The sequence below is a fragment of the Triticum urartu genome, chromosome 7A (assembly GCF_056163025.1).
Source record: "Triticum urartu cultivar PI428250 chromosome 7A, HENAU_Tu73, whole genome shotgun sequence".
Lineage (NCBI taxonomy): Eukaryota > Viridiplantae > Streptophyta > Magnoliopsida > Poales > Poaceae > Triticum > Triticum urartu.
This window is the reverse complement of record NC_141879.1, coordinates 244,572,337-244,588,691: the sequence shown is the minus strand read 5'-3', so window position 1 is coordinate 244,588,691 and position 16,355 is coordinate 244,572,337. Positions and strand designations below refer to the sequence as shown.

At 53.2% G+C, this 16,355-nt stretch overlaps 1 pseudogene; it reads right to left on the bottom strand.

Annotated features, from left to right (window-relative positions):
- Positions 1-1,148: 1,148 nt before the first annotated feature.
- LOC147959181 (uncharacterized) lies at positions 1,149-5,698 on the bottom strand (annotated as a pseudogene).
- Positions 5,699-16,355: the final 10,657 nt, after the last annotated feature.

The window sequence follows — 16,355 nt, the reverse complement described above, 5'->3', positions numbered from 1 at the left end:
GGGCCGGATCTCCCGGCAACTACTTGTCTTCTTTTGTTGATTGTTGACGTCTTTCCTTTCTTATCTTTGCAGGGGCAGCCACTGAACTGTAGCAGCGCCTGGGCGAGGCCCAGACCGAGCTGTGCACCAAGGAGGAGGAGCGCAGCAAGGTGGCCCAGGAGTGCGACCGCCTGACCGAGGAACTGGCGGATCAGGCAGAGCGTCAAAAGCTGAAGGAGGCAGAAGAATCCCTCTCAGTCGAGTTTGAGACTCAACGCTCGCACTGGGTCGAGAAGGAGAAAATCCTCGCCGATGGCTACGGTGAGATCAAGGACATGATCGACGATAAGTCCCTTTCTTCCCTTTGAACAACCACCAACTGCAGCAGGAGTCGGCTTCCGGCTTCTAATTTTTGATCTTTTTCTTGCGCAGAGTTCTTCCTCGGCTACGCCGTCGCCGTGAGCCAGGCCATCGAGGCACGGTGCAAGTGGCGTAGGAGGGTTGGAGTAGAGATTCCGCCCAACGCGCCTCAGAACCTCAACTAGCAGCTTCTCGCCGTCAGGACGCGTCTCTGGCCGGCCCACCGCATGCCCTGTCGCCTTCAGCGCGCCGGGTCCCAGGTGCTGACCGTCCTCTGGCCGAATGCCCAAGTGTCGCGCACCCCCAGTCGGACTGCCGACTTGCTGGAGGTAGCAGTTGGCCGCTTCAAGGCTTGGAAGGGCACTGCCGCTCGGGCGGGTGCGTGGACGGCCTTGAAGTTCGTCAAGGCATGGTACCCGAGGCTGAACCTGGACCAGCTGGCCACTTTCCGGGCTGAAGCCGGACCGCGAGCTTTCTCAGTGCGCGGTGGCGCTTGCCGAGTATGCTGACACCAATGTCTTCGTCCCCGAGCTGGATGAGTGGGGCACCATGGTGCCGGCCCATTGGTTCGGGCAGGACGACTCGGAGGAGGAGATCGCCTCCAGCGACGAGGGCGAAGATGAGGAGGGCGAAGACGACGTGCCGGAGGACGGAGCAGACGGGCAGCCTCAACCCGATCGAGCCTCAAGCAAAGAGCCGCGTGCGACTGCTGCTGACGCTGACCAGGCAGAGACTTACCAGTCAGCCACTCCACCAGCCGGCGCCGCTGCCTCCACCAACCTGCCGGACCCGCCTGCTGCTCCTCTGGCCTAGGAGGCCTGTTTTATCTTATCTTTTCCTGCTTTTGTAATCTTTCGAACAAGCTTGTTAAATTCGCGTAGTTCTACCCGCTGGGGGTGTATTCAAACTTTGTTGAATTCTGGCTGTGAGCCTTGCTATGTAAATTAATTCTCGCACATATGTGTGCTTTGCCAGGTTCTACACTGCCTTGCTTCTCTGTTCTATTTTGGCTTTTTTCCTTTGCTGTCTTCCCTTTGGCTGCCACCCTTCCGACCGGACAGCCGCTCTACGGTGTGTGGCTAGGTTAGGGATTTGGTAGTTTTTTAGGATAAACAAGTACTTTGGCCGCCTAGGACGTAGCAATTCAAGTGAGAAGCCTGCCGGCCGGCTACTCAGCAGCCGGATGGTGAGTTAAGGAGCCGGCTTGTCCTATGGCGAATTTTTCCTTAGTCATTTTTCATGTGGACATCTTTTCCCACCTTTAGCTCTTGCTAGCCAGACAGTCGCTCTGCGAGCTGTGGCTTATGACAAGAGAGGGCTTAGATGTCGGCACACTACTTGTCTGACTGCAGGTCTTATTAGCATAGGACAAGGCGGCGAGCCCCCGGGTCGACTGGTCGGACCCGGTGCCAAGCGGAAGGAAGTAAATAATAACGCATTCATAGGAATAATCTTATCATATAGATAAAAGGGTAGCCCCTGAGTGCTCCTCAAGGGACCCGACGTCTTTGCTCTTAATACAAAAGGTAGCATGGTACATACTGCATTAACTATAAAATCTTCGAAGGAGATTTGCATTCCATGGGCGCTCCGTTTCCTTGCTAGAATCGTCCCTCTTGTGCGCCCTAGGCTTATGCGCGTCGATGAGGTAGTAGGACCCGTTGCCCAAAGCTTTGCTGAAGACAAAAGGGCCCTCCCACGGGGCCGAGAGCTTGTGCTGGCCGGCTGTCCGGTGGATCAGTCGGAGCACAAGGTCTCCCTCTCGGAAAGATCGAGGCCTGATCTTCTGACTATGGTAGTGGCGCAGACCCTGCTGGTAGATGGCGGACCGGCTGAGTGCTAACAGCCAGCCCTCTTCCAACAGGTCGACGCTGTCTTCTCGTGCTTCCTTTGCTTCTGCCTCCGTGTACATGGTGACGCGAGGAGAGTTAAACTCGATGTCAGTTGGGATGACGGCCTCGTCCCCGTACACAAGGAAGAAAGGAGTGAAGCTGGTTGATTTGTTCAGCATGGTTCGGAGACTCCAAAGGACGGCCGACAGCTCGTCGATACAGCAGCCGGCCGAGCGCTCCAATGGCTCAACCATTCGGGGCTTGATGTCGGACAAGATGAGGCCGTTTGCTCGCTCGACTTGGCCGTTTGACTGCGGATGGACAACAGGCGCTAAGTCCAGTCGGATGCCCTACGTCACGCAGAAACGGGCCAAGGCGCCTTTGGCAAAGTTTGTGCCATTGTCAGTGATGATGCTATGCAGTATACCGTACCGGACGGTGATATCCACGATGAAGGTCACAACAGTCGGACCATTCAGTTTCTTGATTGGCTTTACTTCAATCCATTTGGTGAATTTGTCCCTGGCGACCAGCAGATGGGTCATGCCACCGCGTGCTGTCTTGAATGGGCCCACCATGTCTAGCCCCCAGACGGCGAAAGGCCAAGTGAGGGGAATGGTCTTGAGTGCGGAAGCCGGCAGGTGTTGTTTGGAGCTGAAACATTGGCATCCGTTGCACTTCTTGACCAAGTCTTTGGCGTCGTCCAAAGCAGTCAACCAGAAGAAACCATGACGGAAAGCTTTGTCGACAAGGGATCTGGAGGCCGCGTGGTGGCCGCACTCACCTTGATGGATATCTTTGAGGATTGCTTTGCCTTTCCCTGGCTCGATGCAACATTGAAAAATGCCAGTCACGCTACGCCTGACAAGCTCTCTGTTTACTATTGTATATGCTGCTGCCCAGCGTTGCACTTGTCATGCCAGGATCTCATCGGCAGGTAGCTCACGGCTCACCAGGAAGTTTACGATGGGCTGCGCCCATGATGGTGCTTCGACCACTGTCATCACGGCCACTGGTACGAGGGTGGTTGGGTTGGGAGGCGGCGAGTTGGAGTCCGCTGCCGCTTGCTGTGTCGTTGAAGACCCCGGGCCGATTGCTGTAGCCCCCGGGCCGGGTGCGACTGCTGCAGTCCGCGTGCCGCCTGCTGGAGTCCCCGGGCCACCTGCTGCAGCCCCCGGGCCGGGTTCGACTGCTGCAGCCCCCGAGCCGCCTGCCGAAGTCCCCGGGCCGGCTACTACAGCCCCCAAGTCGGATCCGACTATTCTGGGAGCAGCCGGTATGAAGATGGACTCTGATTCCGGCGAAGGCTTGATAGATGGCTTCCGGAGGCACTGGAGGGAGACGCCGGCTGGTATTGCCTGGCGGGTGGAGCCGACCCGTGCTAGGGCATCAGCTTACTCGTTGTCGGCCCGTGGCACGTGAAGGAACTCGCACCCATCAAAGTATCTGCTGATTTGCTGGACGAGGAAGTGGTAGCTCGCCATGTTTGCATCCTTGGCGTCCTAGTCTCCAGATGACTGCTGGACCACCAAGTCTGAGTCACCATAGCACAGGATCTGGCGGATGCCAATCTCCTTGGCCAGGCGGAGTCTGTGTATGAGCGCCTCGTACTCGGCCACATTGTTGGAGGCGGCAAAGTGAATTTGCAGCGTGTATCTGAGCTTATCACCTTTGGGAGAAGTGAGGACAAGGCCAACTCCCAAACCAGTTCACATCTTCGAGCCATCAAAGTGCATCTGCCAATGAGTGGAGTCCGGAGCTGTAGGCAGATACTGGGTCTCAACCCAGTCGACGAGGAAGTCGGCTAGCGCTTGGGACTTGATGGCAGTGCGTGGCTGGTAGAAGATGGTGTAGGGGGCCAACTTCATGGCCCATTTGGCCACCCAACCTGATGCATCCCTGTTTCCCATGATCTCGGCCAGTGGAGCAGTGCAGACGACCATGATGGAGTGCTCTTGGAAATATTGCTTGAGATTCTTGGCGGCGAAGTACACGCCATAGCACATCTTCTGGTAGTGGGGGTAATTCTGCTTTGAGGCCGACAACAACTCACTTAGGTAGTACACAAGCCTCTGAACCGGCTGTGCTCTGCCGTCTTCTGGACGCTCTACCACGATGATAGTGCTGACCATCGGCTGGTGGTGGCGATGTAGAGGAACATGGGCTCCTTAGCAGCCGGAGCTGCCAGGACGGGCGGCATGGTCAGCATTTTCTTGAGCTAGAGGAAGGCCTCGTCCGCCTTGTCGTTCCACTCGAAGTGAGTGGTTTTCTTCATTAACTGGTACAGTGGGAGAGCTTTCGGATCTTCCATTCCGGCAAAACCCTTGAGGTTCGAACTCTGGGGTGCGCACGAAGATCTCTCCTCCCCCTAGCTCACGCTCTCACCACAATCTCAAAGCTTAGCACGTCAAACTCGAAGAACAAAGGACACAGGGTTTATACTGGTTCGGGCCACCAATGTGGTGTAATACCTACTCCAGTCTGGTGTGGTGGATTGCCTCTTGTGCTGAGGATGAACAAGTACAAGGGAAGAACAGCCTCCTGAGGAGAGGTGTTCTTGGGCTCGGTGAGCTTGTGTGTGTGAGGATGGAATGGATCCGATCCAAGATCCGTCCCTCCTACCGTGGTGGCTAGTCCTATTTATAGAGGCCCTGGTCCTCTTCCCAAATGTAGGCGGGAAGGGATCCAACAGTGGCCAAATCTGAAGGTAGACAACTAGTACAAGTTATCCTAACAAAAGGTGGTCTTCGCCTGCCAGAGGCTCTGGTGGTGATGCCGTCCCGGGCTCCACAGTGACCTCCGTCCTGTCGTCCTGCTGGTCTTGGTCTTGTTGCACCAATATGGAAATCTTTGCCTGATGCCTCAGGATTCCTCACCTGCGCCTGCCCTTTTAGCACCAAAGAGGAAATGAGGACACTGCATGCGCTGGTGCCCGCCTGGCCTTGGTCATCATGTGTTGTGTCATAGGAACCTCACGAGGTGCCCCTTGCCTTGATCTCTCCGCCCCTCGCGAGCCAGCCTAGTGAGGCCGCCCCCGAGGAGGTCTTGTGTCATCCGCCTCGCGAGGCTTGGCCCCTCACGAGGGTCTTGAGTGTTTGCTGGTGAAGATGAGCCGTACAGGGCCGCTGGTGGTGCCACGCTGTGGGCCGCAGGCAGGAAAGTCCGGGGACCCCTGTTCCCAGGATGCTGACAGTATCCCCCGGACCCAAGGCGCGCTCGGACTTGGCTTCGAGGCGAAGCCAAGGGGCAAGTACGGAGCGCCGCGGGCCCCAACAGCCTGCGGCCTTGGTTGACGCATGGCGATTGATGGGGCGTGGGCGTCTCCGCTTCCCCATGCTGCCTCGACAACTGACCGACTTGACGAGTCCCTGCTGCACGCAGAGAAAACCGTCATTACCTGTGATCATGGGGGGCGCCGGTTGGCCTTCTCCTGCCATAAATGAGGAGGGGGTGGAGCCCCCGTCACCCATCTCTTCCTGCTCCGCTCGCTTATCCTCCATTGCTTCATCGCTCGCAGTGACACCCATGGCACCGGTTAAGAGGTTCTCGGTCGCAGAAAAGGGGAAGGCCCGCCAGGAGGGGCTCGGCTCACCGCCACCCAAGAGGGGGCGTGGTCGCCCATGTAAGCACGCCGCGACCCACACCGTGGCCCCTGACGGCTGCGGCGGCGCCTCCCACACAGTGGGGGCCGCCCAAGTCGTGGCAGTCCCGTTGATGAAGTGAGGCGCGCCATGGTTGCGCGGTCTCCCCGGCCGCACTTCCACTCGGCGGAGGTGCTACCGGAGTTCATCGTGTGGTCGGAGAACCTGGCCGACACCTGGCTTCAGTGTAACACCCGGGATATAACTTTCCCAATTTGTACTCCAACTCTTGCCGTTTCGGCGTTAAGTTATTTTATTATCTCGGGTTCGGGTCTTTGTCTCCATGTGTTGTTATCGTTGTCATGCATCTCATATCATGTCATCATGTGCATTGCATTTGCATACGTGTTCATCTCATGCATTCGAGCATTTTCCCCGTTGTCCGTTTTGCATTCCGGCGCTTCGTTCTCCTCCGGTGGTCATTTCCACCTTTCTTTCGTGTGTGGGGATTAAACATTTCCGGATTGGACCGAGACTTGCCAAGCGGCCTTGGTTTACTACCGGGAGACCGCCTGTCAAGTTTCGTATCATTTGGACTTCGTTTGATACTCCAACGGTTAACCGAGGGACCGAAAAGGCCTCGTGTGTGTTGCAGCCCAACACCCCTCCAATTTGGCCCAAAACCCACCTAAGCCTGCTCCATCATCTAGATTGTTCGATCACGATCGCGTGGCCGAAAACCGCACCTCATTTGGACTCTCCTAGCTCCCTCTATGCCTATATAAACATCCTCCTCGAAAATCTCGGATCCCCCTCCCCGAAACCCTAAAAATCCGTCTCCTCCGCCGCCGGACGTGTCCGGACGGAGCCGGACAACGTCCGGATCCCACCGCCGCCAACCGCAGCGTGCCACGTGGCACCTCCGCCGCCAGCCGCCGCAGCGGCCCGGGAGCCCGGAGCCGGCCCCCGCCGCCTAGCTGCCCGCGCCGCCGCCCCGCGCCCAACCCCGCCGCCGCGTTCCCCCCGCCGCCGCCGCCTCCTTCCGCCCCGGCGACCGGAGCCGCCGCGCGCCACCGCCCGCCGGCCGTCCGAAGCCGCGCCTCGCCGCCCGGAGCCACGCCCCGCCGCCTGCCCTCGCCGCCTCGCCACCCCGCGGCCAGATCCGCCATCGCCCGGCCTCCACGGCCCTCTCCTCGCCGGCCCCGGCCACCACCGACTCGCCGGAGTGCGTGCGCCGCCGCCTCGGGCCGCGTGCCACCGAAACCCTAGATCTCGGGGTTGTTTTTTTATCTAAGTCCCCGGATTTTCTAGTCCATGTTCTCATGTTCATAGCCCCGTAATTTTGCATCCGTAGCTCCGATTCATGCATATAGCATATCAAAATTTTCATCTCAGAGAATAAATCATTTTATTCCATTGCATCATTTTCATTTGAGTTCATCTTGATGCCCGAAATGCTGTTAGAAGAGTGCTACTTGAGATAATTGTCAGATCTACTGCTCCATTTAGGTTTTTGTCAGTTTTGCCATGATTAATGTGTGCATGATATGCCCTGATGCTCTACATATGTTTTGTTAAGGGTTTTTTCATCTTTCTAGAGGTGCAACCCATGTATTTTTGTGATGTGTGTGGTGACTAGTGCAAGCTTGCAAAGTGGTGCACTTAGTAATTCTGATTTCAGCGACTTAGTAATTCCACCAAGTCCTTGATCTGTTTATCTCATGATGCCATATGTTTATGTTGTTTCCTAGTGATCCGTGCCTCTTTTGAGGATGATCAGTAAGGATGTTTTGTTAATCTTGTAGTGCTCTAATCATCCATGTCTTTGTTTTCAATTATGGAGCACCCTAGCTTGAGTCAATCGAGCTCTACTTTTGCTACTTTGTGAATCTGGGCAGATTGTCAACTTGTTTGCAATTTTGCCGATGATGTTGTAGTTGATCCGTGCATGCTATGCTATTATTATTGCCATGTCTAGCTTGCATTTTGTGTGTTCTTAATGGGTGTATGCTTGTCTTGCCATGACTTGCACCGTAGTGAGTGCATCGAGCTCGTAAACATGCCTACTTGATATCTGTTTTCAGCATGTGCCAGTTTTCACAAAGTCTGAAAACTGATTATGTTTTTGCTATGTTCACATGCTTGCAATTGTATTTTCTGATCCCTTTTGGTTCAAGGTCACTAAGGGACTTTTGTTAAGCTCTTTGAGTAGCTCCATGCCATGCTTTACTTTGCCATGTTCAGGTCCTGTAGCATGTAGTTTTGTTGCTCCGAAGAGTGCTACATGATTTGAAATTCCAGACAAGTGTTAATTTCACTAAGTCTGAGATCTGTTTGCCATATGCATTTTTGCCATGCTTGTTTGAACCTGTTAATGGATGAATTGGCTGTAGCTTAGTGCTAGACTTTTGTTAAGCATATTGAATGCATCCCTGTCATGTATTTTGTTTGTCATGTTTGGGTGCTGTAGCATGTTAATCTCATTGCATTTAGATGGCTACATGCTGTAAATCGCAGACGGGTGTCATTTTTGAATCGCTTGCCATTTCCAAACCGTAACTCCGATTCCGGTGTTCTTTATATCGTTTTCAAGCGATTTCATCTCATCTTTCCAGTGGCACACTTGGATTTCCAAGTTGAGTCCAGGTTCTTGCATTTCCTGTCATATCTTGCATTTTGCATCCCGCATCGCATCTCGCATAGCATATCATCATTGCATCATATTGCTTGATCCTTGCACGTGGTTGATTGTGTCCTTGTTGCTTGTTTGTCTTGTTTTGGTAGAGCCAGGAGACGAGTTCGCTAACGAGGAACCCGTTGAGTTTTCTTTCGAGGATCCAGTCAACTCTGACAACTGTGCAGGCAAGATGATCATACCCTCGAAATCACTACTATCTTTACTATGCTAGTTTGCTCGCTCTTTTGCTATGCCATTGCTACGATGCCTACCACTTGCTTTCGAGCCTCCCAAATTGCCATGTTAAACTCTAACCCACCATGTCCTAGCAAACCGTTGATTGGCTATGTTACCGCTTTGCTCAGCCCCTCTTATAGCGTTGCTAGTTGCAGGTGAAGATTGGAGGCCGTTCCTTGTTGGAACATTTATTTACTTTTTGGGATATCATTATATTATCTTGTTATCTTAATTCATCTATATACTTGGTAAAGGGTGGAAGGCTCGGCCTCTCGCCTAGTGTTTTGTTCCACTCTTGCCGCCCTAGTTTCCGTCATATCGGTGTTATGTTCCCGGATTTTGCGTTCCTTACGCGGTTGGGTTATAATGGGAACCCCTTGATAGTTGGCCTTGATTAAAGCTTTTCCAGCAATGCCCAACCTTGGTTTTACCATTTGCCACCTAGCCTCTTTTTCCCTTGGGTTTCCGGAGCCCGAGGGTCATCTTATTTAAAACCCCCCGGGCCAGTGCTCCTCTGAGTGTTGGTCCGATCGAGTAGACTGCGGGGCCACCTCGGGGCAACTTGAGGGTTGGTTTTACTCGTAGGATGTCTCATCTGAGTGTGCCCTGAGAAAGAGATATGTGCAGCTCCTATCGGGATTTGTCGGCACATTCGGGCGGTGTTGCTGGTCTTGTTTTAACCTGTCGAAGTGTCTTGAAGAACCGAGATACCGAGTCTGATCGGAACGTCTTGGGAGGAGGTCTATTCCTTCGTTGACCGTGAGAGCTTGTCATGGGCTAAGTTGGGACTCCCCTGCAGGGATTTGAACTTTCGAAAGCCGTGCCCGCGGTTATGGGCAGATGGGAATTTGTTAATGTCCGGTTATAGATAACTTGAACCTTAACTTATTTAAAATGAATCAACTGAGTGTGTTACCGTGATGGCCTCTTCTCGACGGAGTCCGGGAAGTGGACACGGTGTTGGAGTAATGTTTGCGCAGGTTGCTCTCTAGTTTCTCGCTCGTGCTTTGCCTCCTCTTCTCGCTCTCTTTTGTGAATAAGTTGGCCACCATATATGCTAGTCGCTTGCTGCAGCTCCACATATATTTACCTTGCCATACCTATAAGCTTAAATAGTCTTGATCACGAGGGTGCGAGATTGCTGAGTCCCTGTGGCTCACAGATTACTATTACACCAGATGCAGGGCCTGATGATTCCGCTCCAGGTGACGCGCTTGAGCTCAAGTGGGAGTTTGACGAAGACTCTCAACGTTACTATGTTTCCTTTCCTGATGATCAGTAGTGGTGCCCAGTTGGGGGTGATCGGGACCGTGTCGCATGTTGGGTTATCTTTTATTTTGGCGCCGTAGTCGGGCCATGAGTGTTTGGATGATGTAATGTTGTTTATGTACTTGATTGACGTGGCGAGTGTAAGCCAACTATGTTATCTCCCCTTTATGATTTATATTACATGGGATGTTGTGAAGATTGCCTAACTTGCGACATATGCCTTCAATGCGATTATGCCTCTAAGTCGTGCCTCGACACGTGGGAGATATAGTCGCATCGAGGGTGTTACATTCAGCTCCCGCGGTTCTTCGCCGGTGAACTGCCGGCCATAGGTCCTGGCGGTCTCTGGCTGCAGGCGGAGGGCTGCTGCAGCAAGGCTTCGTGGGTCGCGGTGGAAGTCTCCATCGCAGGCAACGCAGCCCTGGCCCGTGGCTGGCAGATGTTTGCCCTCGCGCGCAGCCTATATAGGCGGTGTACCCTCCACGTCAAGTACGACGGCGACGCAACCCTCTACATGCGGGTATTCGGGGAAGATGGTCGCCGTGTCGGATGCTGCCCCAAGGACAACGACGGCGACGAGGTGCTCGGTCTTGGCGACGGTCGTGATGAGGATGAAGGTGGACTCGTCCTCGGCGCTGGCCGTGGCTCGTCTAGCTACGGCGGCTCTTCCTTCGGCGACAGCTCCAGCACCAGTGGCTATGACCAGCCGCCACGCCACTGCGCCCGCTTCAAAGGCGGTGGCGGATCGTCTCGTCGCTGCGCCCCAGTAAATCACAAGGAGGGGTCTGGTTGAGTCCAGGGGGGCGCCGAGGGGATACCCTCACGAACCGCCGCGGGGGTGCACGCCGATTTTATTTTGTTCCTTCCTTCCAGCATTTGAAAAAGAAACCAGTATGGCGCCATGCAAGGGCGTGCAACGAACCATGATTTCCAAGCTGCTATGTTATGTTTATTATTCATGCGTCGTGTTGCAGCATCAGTGTTTTACGTAGGCGTGTAAAGATAACTTAGCTTGATGTGTCTGAAGTAGTTTCCACCTTGTGAGGCGCGCATCTCCCAGCACCTGGTGAGTCCTCCTTGCCGTAGGCTTGGGAGGCGTCGAGGAACTGCAAAAATTTGTTAAGGAACCATTGTTCTTCCAAGCTCAGGGCCCTAGGCGTGCCCGCCAATGACCCAGTGCTCCGCGTCGCGGTACCTGAGGGGCACAGCCTTAAAAGAGGGAGGTGCGACAACTTGCGAGCTCGAGCGAGGGTGCCTCGTGAAGAACAAGAAAAATGAACGCTCATGAGTGCACCCGTCCAGCCCCCTCGTGAGGCATGTGAGGGAGAGTATGAGCCAAAACAAAGAACCGATGGAAGAACAGAGGAAAAAGGCGATCGAAGCAAGATGGCAAGAGACACCAGAATGTGAACTTTCATTAAAGAGGGGCAAGCCAACTGCAAAAAGAAAATGAAAAGCCGCGTACGGCACCTAGTCTAGTCTTCTCACCAGCGCAGAGCTAAGTGCTGCCACTAGGACGTGGGAGGGAGCCCCCGAGGCCTGAGGGCGGCACTCTTGAGACTCCGGGGCATGTACAACCGCACTCATTATTACGTGAGAGTGTCACGGGCAGAGACCTTCACATGCACGGGGCCTTGCTTCACAGGCGCTAGGCCTTGCTTCATGGGTAGAACTTTTGGAGGTGCTGGATGTTCCAGGCGTTCTCGATGGGGACCCCGTCCTGCATCTCCAGGCGCACAGTGCCAGGCCTAGAGACATGGGCGACCCTAAACGGGCCCTCTCACATGGGCGAGAGCTTATGTAGCCCTTCCCTGGAGATCACCCGCCTGAGGACGAGGTCGCCCACCTCGAGCGTCCTGGAGCAGATGCTGCGGCAGTGATACCGCAGCAGCGCCTGCTGGTATCTTGACGCTCAAAGCATGGCTTCGCGGCGGCGTTCCTTCCCCAGCACAAGGTCCATCCCCCGCATGGCGTCCTACTACGTCTGATCAAATGCCAGGACCCACGCGGGGCGATGCTTGACCTCGTGATGGAGAATCACTTCTGCTCCGTAGACGAGGAAGAATGGGGTCTCGCCTGTTGGCTTGGTGGCAGTGGTGCGGATGGACCACAACACAGACTGGAGCTCGTCGTGCCAGCCCTTGCCGCAGGCCTCGAGCTTCTTCTTGAAGGTCCTTGTCTTGAGGCCCGTTGGGACATCCGCGTTGGCGCGTTCGGCTTGACCGTTGCTCCTTGGGTGTGCCACCGAAGCGTAGCGGATCGGCGTTCCAAGGTTAGCACAATATGTCTTGAAGAGGTTGCTAGTGAACTGCGAGCCATTGTTGGTGATGATGCGATTAGGGACCCCGAACCGGCTCATGAGACCATTGCTGAACTTGACTGCAGATCCGATCGGGATGGTGCGGACAGCTTCTACCTCCACCCATTTGGTGAACTTGTCGATGGCGACGTAGAGGTAGTGCTAGCCCCCAGGCGCTCGAGGGAACGGGCCTAAGATGTCTAGCCCCTAGACCGCGAATGGCCACGGGAGCGGGATGGTCTGGAGGCACTGAGCTGGCTGATGGATCTACTTGGCGTGGAATTGGCAGGCCTCACAGGACTTCACCAGCTCGGTCGCGTCGTTGAGTGCCGTAGGCCAATAGAACCCGCTGCGGAACGCCTTGCCGACGAGGGTTCATGACGACGAGTGGTGCCCGCAGTCTCCATCGTGTATGTCAGCTAGCAACTCGTTCCCCTGTTCCCTGGAGACGCACCGCAAGGGAACGCCATTTGGCCGCTTCCTGTATAACTCACTGATACGTCTCCAACGTATCTATAATTTTTGATCGCTCCATGCTATATTATCTACTGTTTTGGACTATATTGGGCTTTATTTTCCACTTTTATATTATTTTTGGGACTAACCTATAGTAACACCCTCGATGCGATTATATCTCCCACGTGTTGAGGCACGACTTAGAGGCATAATCGCATTGAAGGCATATGTCGCAAATTAGGCAATCTTCACACATCCCTTGTAATATGGATAATAAAGGGGAGATAACATAGTTGGCTTACACTCGCCACGTCAATCAAGTACATAAATAACATTACATCATCCAAACACTCATGGCCCGACTACGGCGCCAAAATAAAAGATAACCCAACAAGCGACACGGTCCCGATCACCCCCAACTGGGCACCACTACTGATCATCAGGAAAGGAAACATAGTAACGTTGAGAGTCTTCGTCGAACTCCCACTTGAGCTCAAGCGCGTCTCCTGGAGCGGAACCATCAGGCCCTGCATCTGGTGTAATAGTAATCTGTGAGCCCCAGGGACTCAGCAATCTCGCACCCTCGCGATCAAGACTATTTAAGCTTATAGGTATGGCAAGGTAAAATATGTGGAGTTGCAGCAAGCGACTAGCAAATATGGTGGCTAACTTATTCACAAAAGAGAGCGAGAAGACGAGGCAAAGCGCGAGCGCGAAACTAGAGAGTAACCTACGCAAACATTACTCCAACACCGTGTCCACTTCCCGGACTCCGCCGAGAAGAGGCCATCATGGTAACACACTCAGTTGATTTATTTTAATTAAATTAAGGTTCAAGTTATCTACAACCGGATATTAACAAATTCCCATCTGCCCATAACCGCGGGCACGGCTTTCGAAAGTTCAAATCCCTGCAGGGGAGTCCCAACTTAGCCCATGACAAGCTCTCACGGTCAACGAACGAATAGACCTCCTCCCGAGACGTTCTGATCAATCCTGATAGGAGCTGCACATATCTCGTTCTCAGGGCACACTCAGATAGGTCAAGCTACGAGTAAAGCCAACCCTCGAGTTTCCCCGAGGTGGCCCCGCAGGCTGCCTGGTTCGGACCAACACTCAGAGGAGCACTGGCCCGGGGGGGGGGGGGGGGTTAAATAAGATGACCCTCGGGCTTCGGAAACCCAAGGGAAAAAGAGGCTAGGTGGCAAATGGTAAAACCAAGGTTGGGCATTGTTGGAAAAGCTTTAATCAAGGCGAACTATCAAGGGGTTCCCATTATAACCCAACCGCGTAAGGAACGCAAAATCCGGGAACATAACACCGATATGACGGAAACTAGGGCGGCAAGAGTGGAACGAAACACTAGGCGAGAGGCCGAGCCTTCCACCCTTTACCAAGTATATAGATGCATTAAGATAACATGGCAGTATAATGATATCCCACCAAGTAAATAAATGTTCCAACAAGGAACGGTCTCCAATCTTCACCTGCAACTAGCAATGCTATAAGAGGGGCTGAGCAAAGCGGTAACATAGCCAATCAACGGTTTTCAAGGACATGGTGGGTTAGAGGTTTGACATGGCAATTTGGGAGGCTTGAAAGAAAGTGGTAGGCATCATAGCATTGGCATAGCAAAAGAGCGAGCAAACTAGCATAGCAAAGATAGTAGTGATTTCGGGGGTATGATCATCTTGCCTGCACAGTTGTCAGAGTTGACTGGATCCTCGAAAGCAAACTCAACGGGCTCCTCATTAGCAAACTCGTCTCCCGGCTCTACCCAAACAAGACAAACAAACAACAAGGGCACAATCAACCACGTGCAAGGACCAAACAAGACGATGCAAAGATTATGCTATGCGGGATGCGATGCGGGATGCATATGCAAGATATGACAGGAAATGCAAGAACATGGCCTCAACTTGGAAATCCAAGTGTGCCACTGGAAAGATGAGATGAAATCGCTTGAAAACGATATAAAGAACGCCAGAATCAGAGTTACGGTTTGGAAATGGCAAGCGATTCAAATATGCCACGGGTCTGCGATTTACAGCAAGTAGCCATCTAAATGCAACGAAATGAACATGCTATAGCACCCAAACATGACAACAAAATACATGGAAGGGATGCATTCAAGATGCTTAACAAAAGTCTAGCACTGAGCTACGGCCAATTCATCCATTAACAGGTTCAAACAAGCATGAGAAAAATGCATATGGCAAACATATCTCAGACTAAGTGAAATTAACACTTGTCTGGAATTTCAGATCAGATAGCACTCTTCGGAGCAACAAAACTGCAAGCTACAGGACCTGAACATGGCAAAGTAAAGCATGGCATGGAGCTACTCAAAGAGCTTAACAAAAGTACCTTAGTTACCTTGAGCCAAAAGGGATCAGAAAATACAATTGCAAGCATGTGAACATAGCAAAGACATAATCAGTTTTTAGACTTGGTGAAAACTGGCACATGCTGAAACATAACTCAAGTAGGTGTGTTTACGAGCTTGATGCACTCACTACGGAGCAAGTCATGAAAATCTAAGCATACATCCATCAAGAACACACAAAATGCAAGCTATACATGGCAAGAACAATAGCATAGCATGCACGGATCAACTACAACATCATCGGCAAAATTGCAAACAAGTTGACAATCTGCCCAGATTCACAAAGTAGCAAAAGTAGAGCTCGATTGACTCAAGCTAGGGTGCTCCATAATTTCAAACAAAGACATGAATGGATATAGCACTCCAATATTAACAAAACATCCTTACTGATCATCCCCAAAAGAGGCACGGATCACTAGGAAACAACATGAACATATGGCCATATGAGATAAACAGCTCAAGGACTTAGTGGAATTGCTAAGTCCTTGAAATCAGAATTACCAAGTGCACCACTTTGCAAGCTTGTGCTAGTCACCACACACATCACAAAAATACATGGGTTGCACCTCTGGAAAGATGACAAAACCCTTAACAAAACATATGTAGAGCTCATGGGCATATCATGCCCACAATAATCATGGCAAAAATGACAAATAGCTAAATGGAGCAGCAGATCTGACAATTAACCCAAGTAGCCCTCTTCTAACAGCATTTCGGGCATCAAGATGAACTCAAATGAAAATGATGCAATGGAACGAAATGATGTACTCTCTGAGATGAACATTTTGATATGCTATATGCCCAAAACGGAGCTACATATGCTGAGTTATAGCATGATGAAGATGGGCACATGGATTAGGGTTTCAAGAGAAAAAGTCAACCCGAGGAGATATTTTCAGATCTGGATCGCACGCGGATCGAGGTTCGACGGAGGAGTCGCCGGACTTCTTGCTGGACTTGACGAAGGCGAGGGCGGACCCGGGCGAGGAGGAGGGCGACGGGCGGCCGGAGAGGTCGCCGGACGGCGGCGGGGCGGCACCGGGCGGAGGCGGCTGGAGGCGGCGGTGACCGGGCGGCGGGGCGGCGATGTCGGCACGGTAGCGGCGCAGTCCGGTCAGGCGGGGTCGGGCGCGAGGAGGCGAAGGGCGGCGGTGCGGGGAACGGGCTCAGGGGCCGGATCTGGGCTTCCCGGCCCGCGGCGGCGGCGAGCGGCAGGCGCCACGTGGCACGCCCGGAGTGGCTGCGGGTGGCGGCGCGCATGTCGGACACGTACGACTCG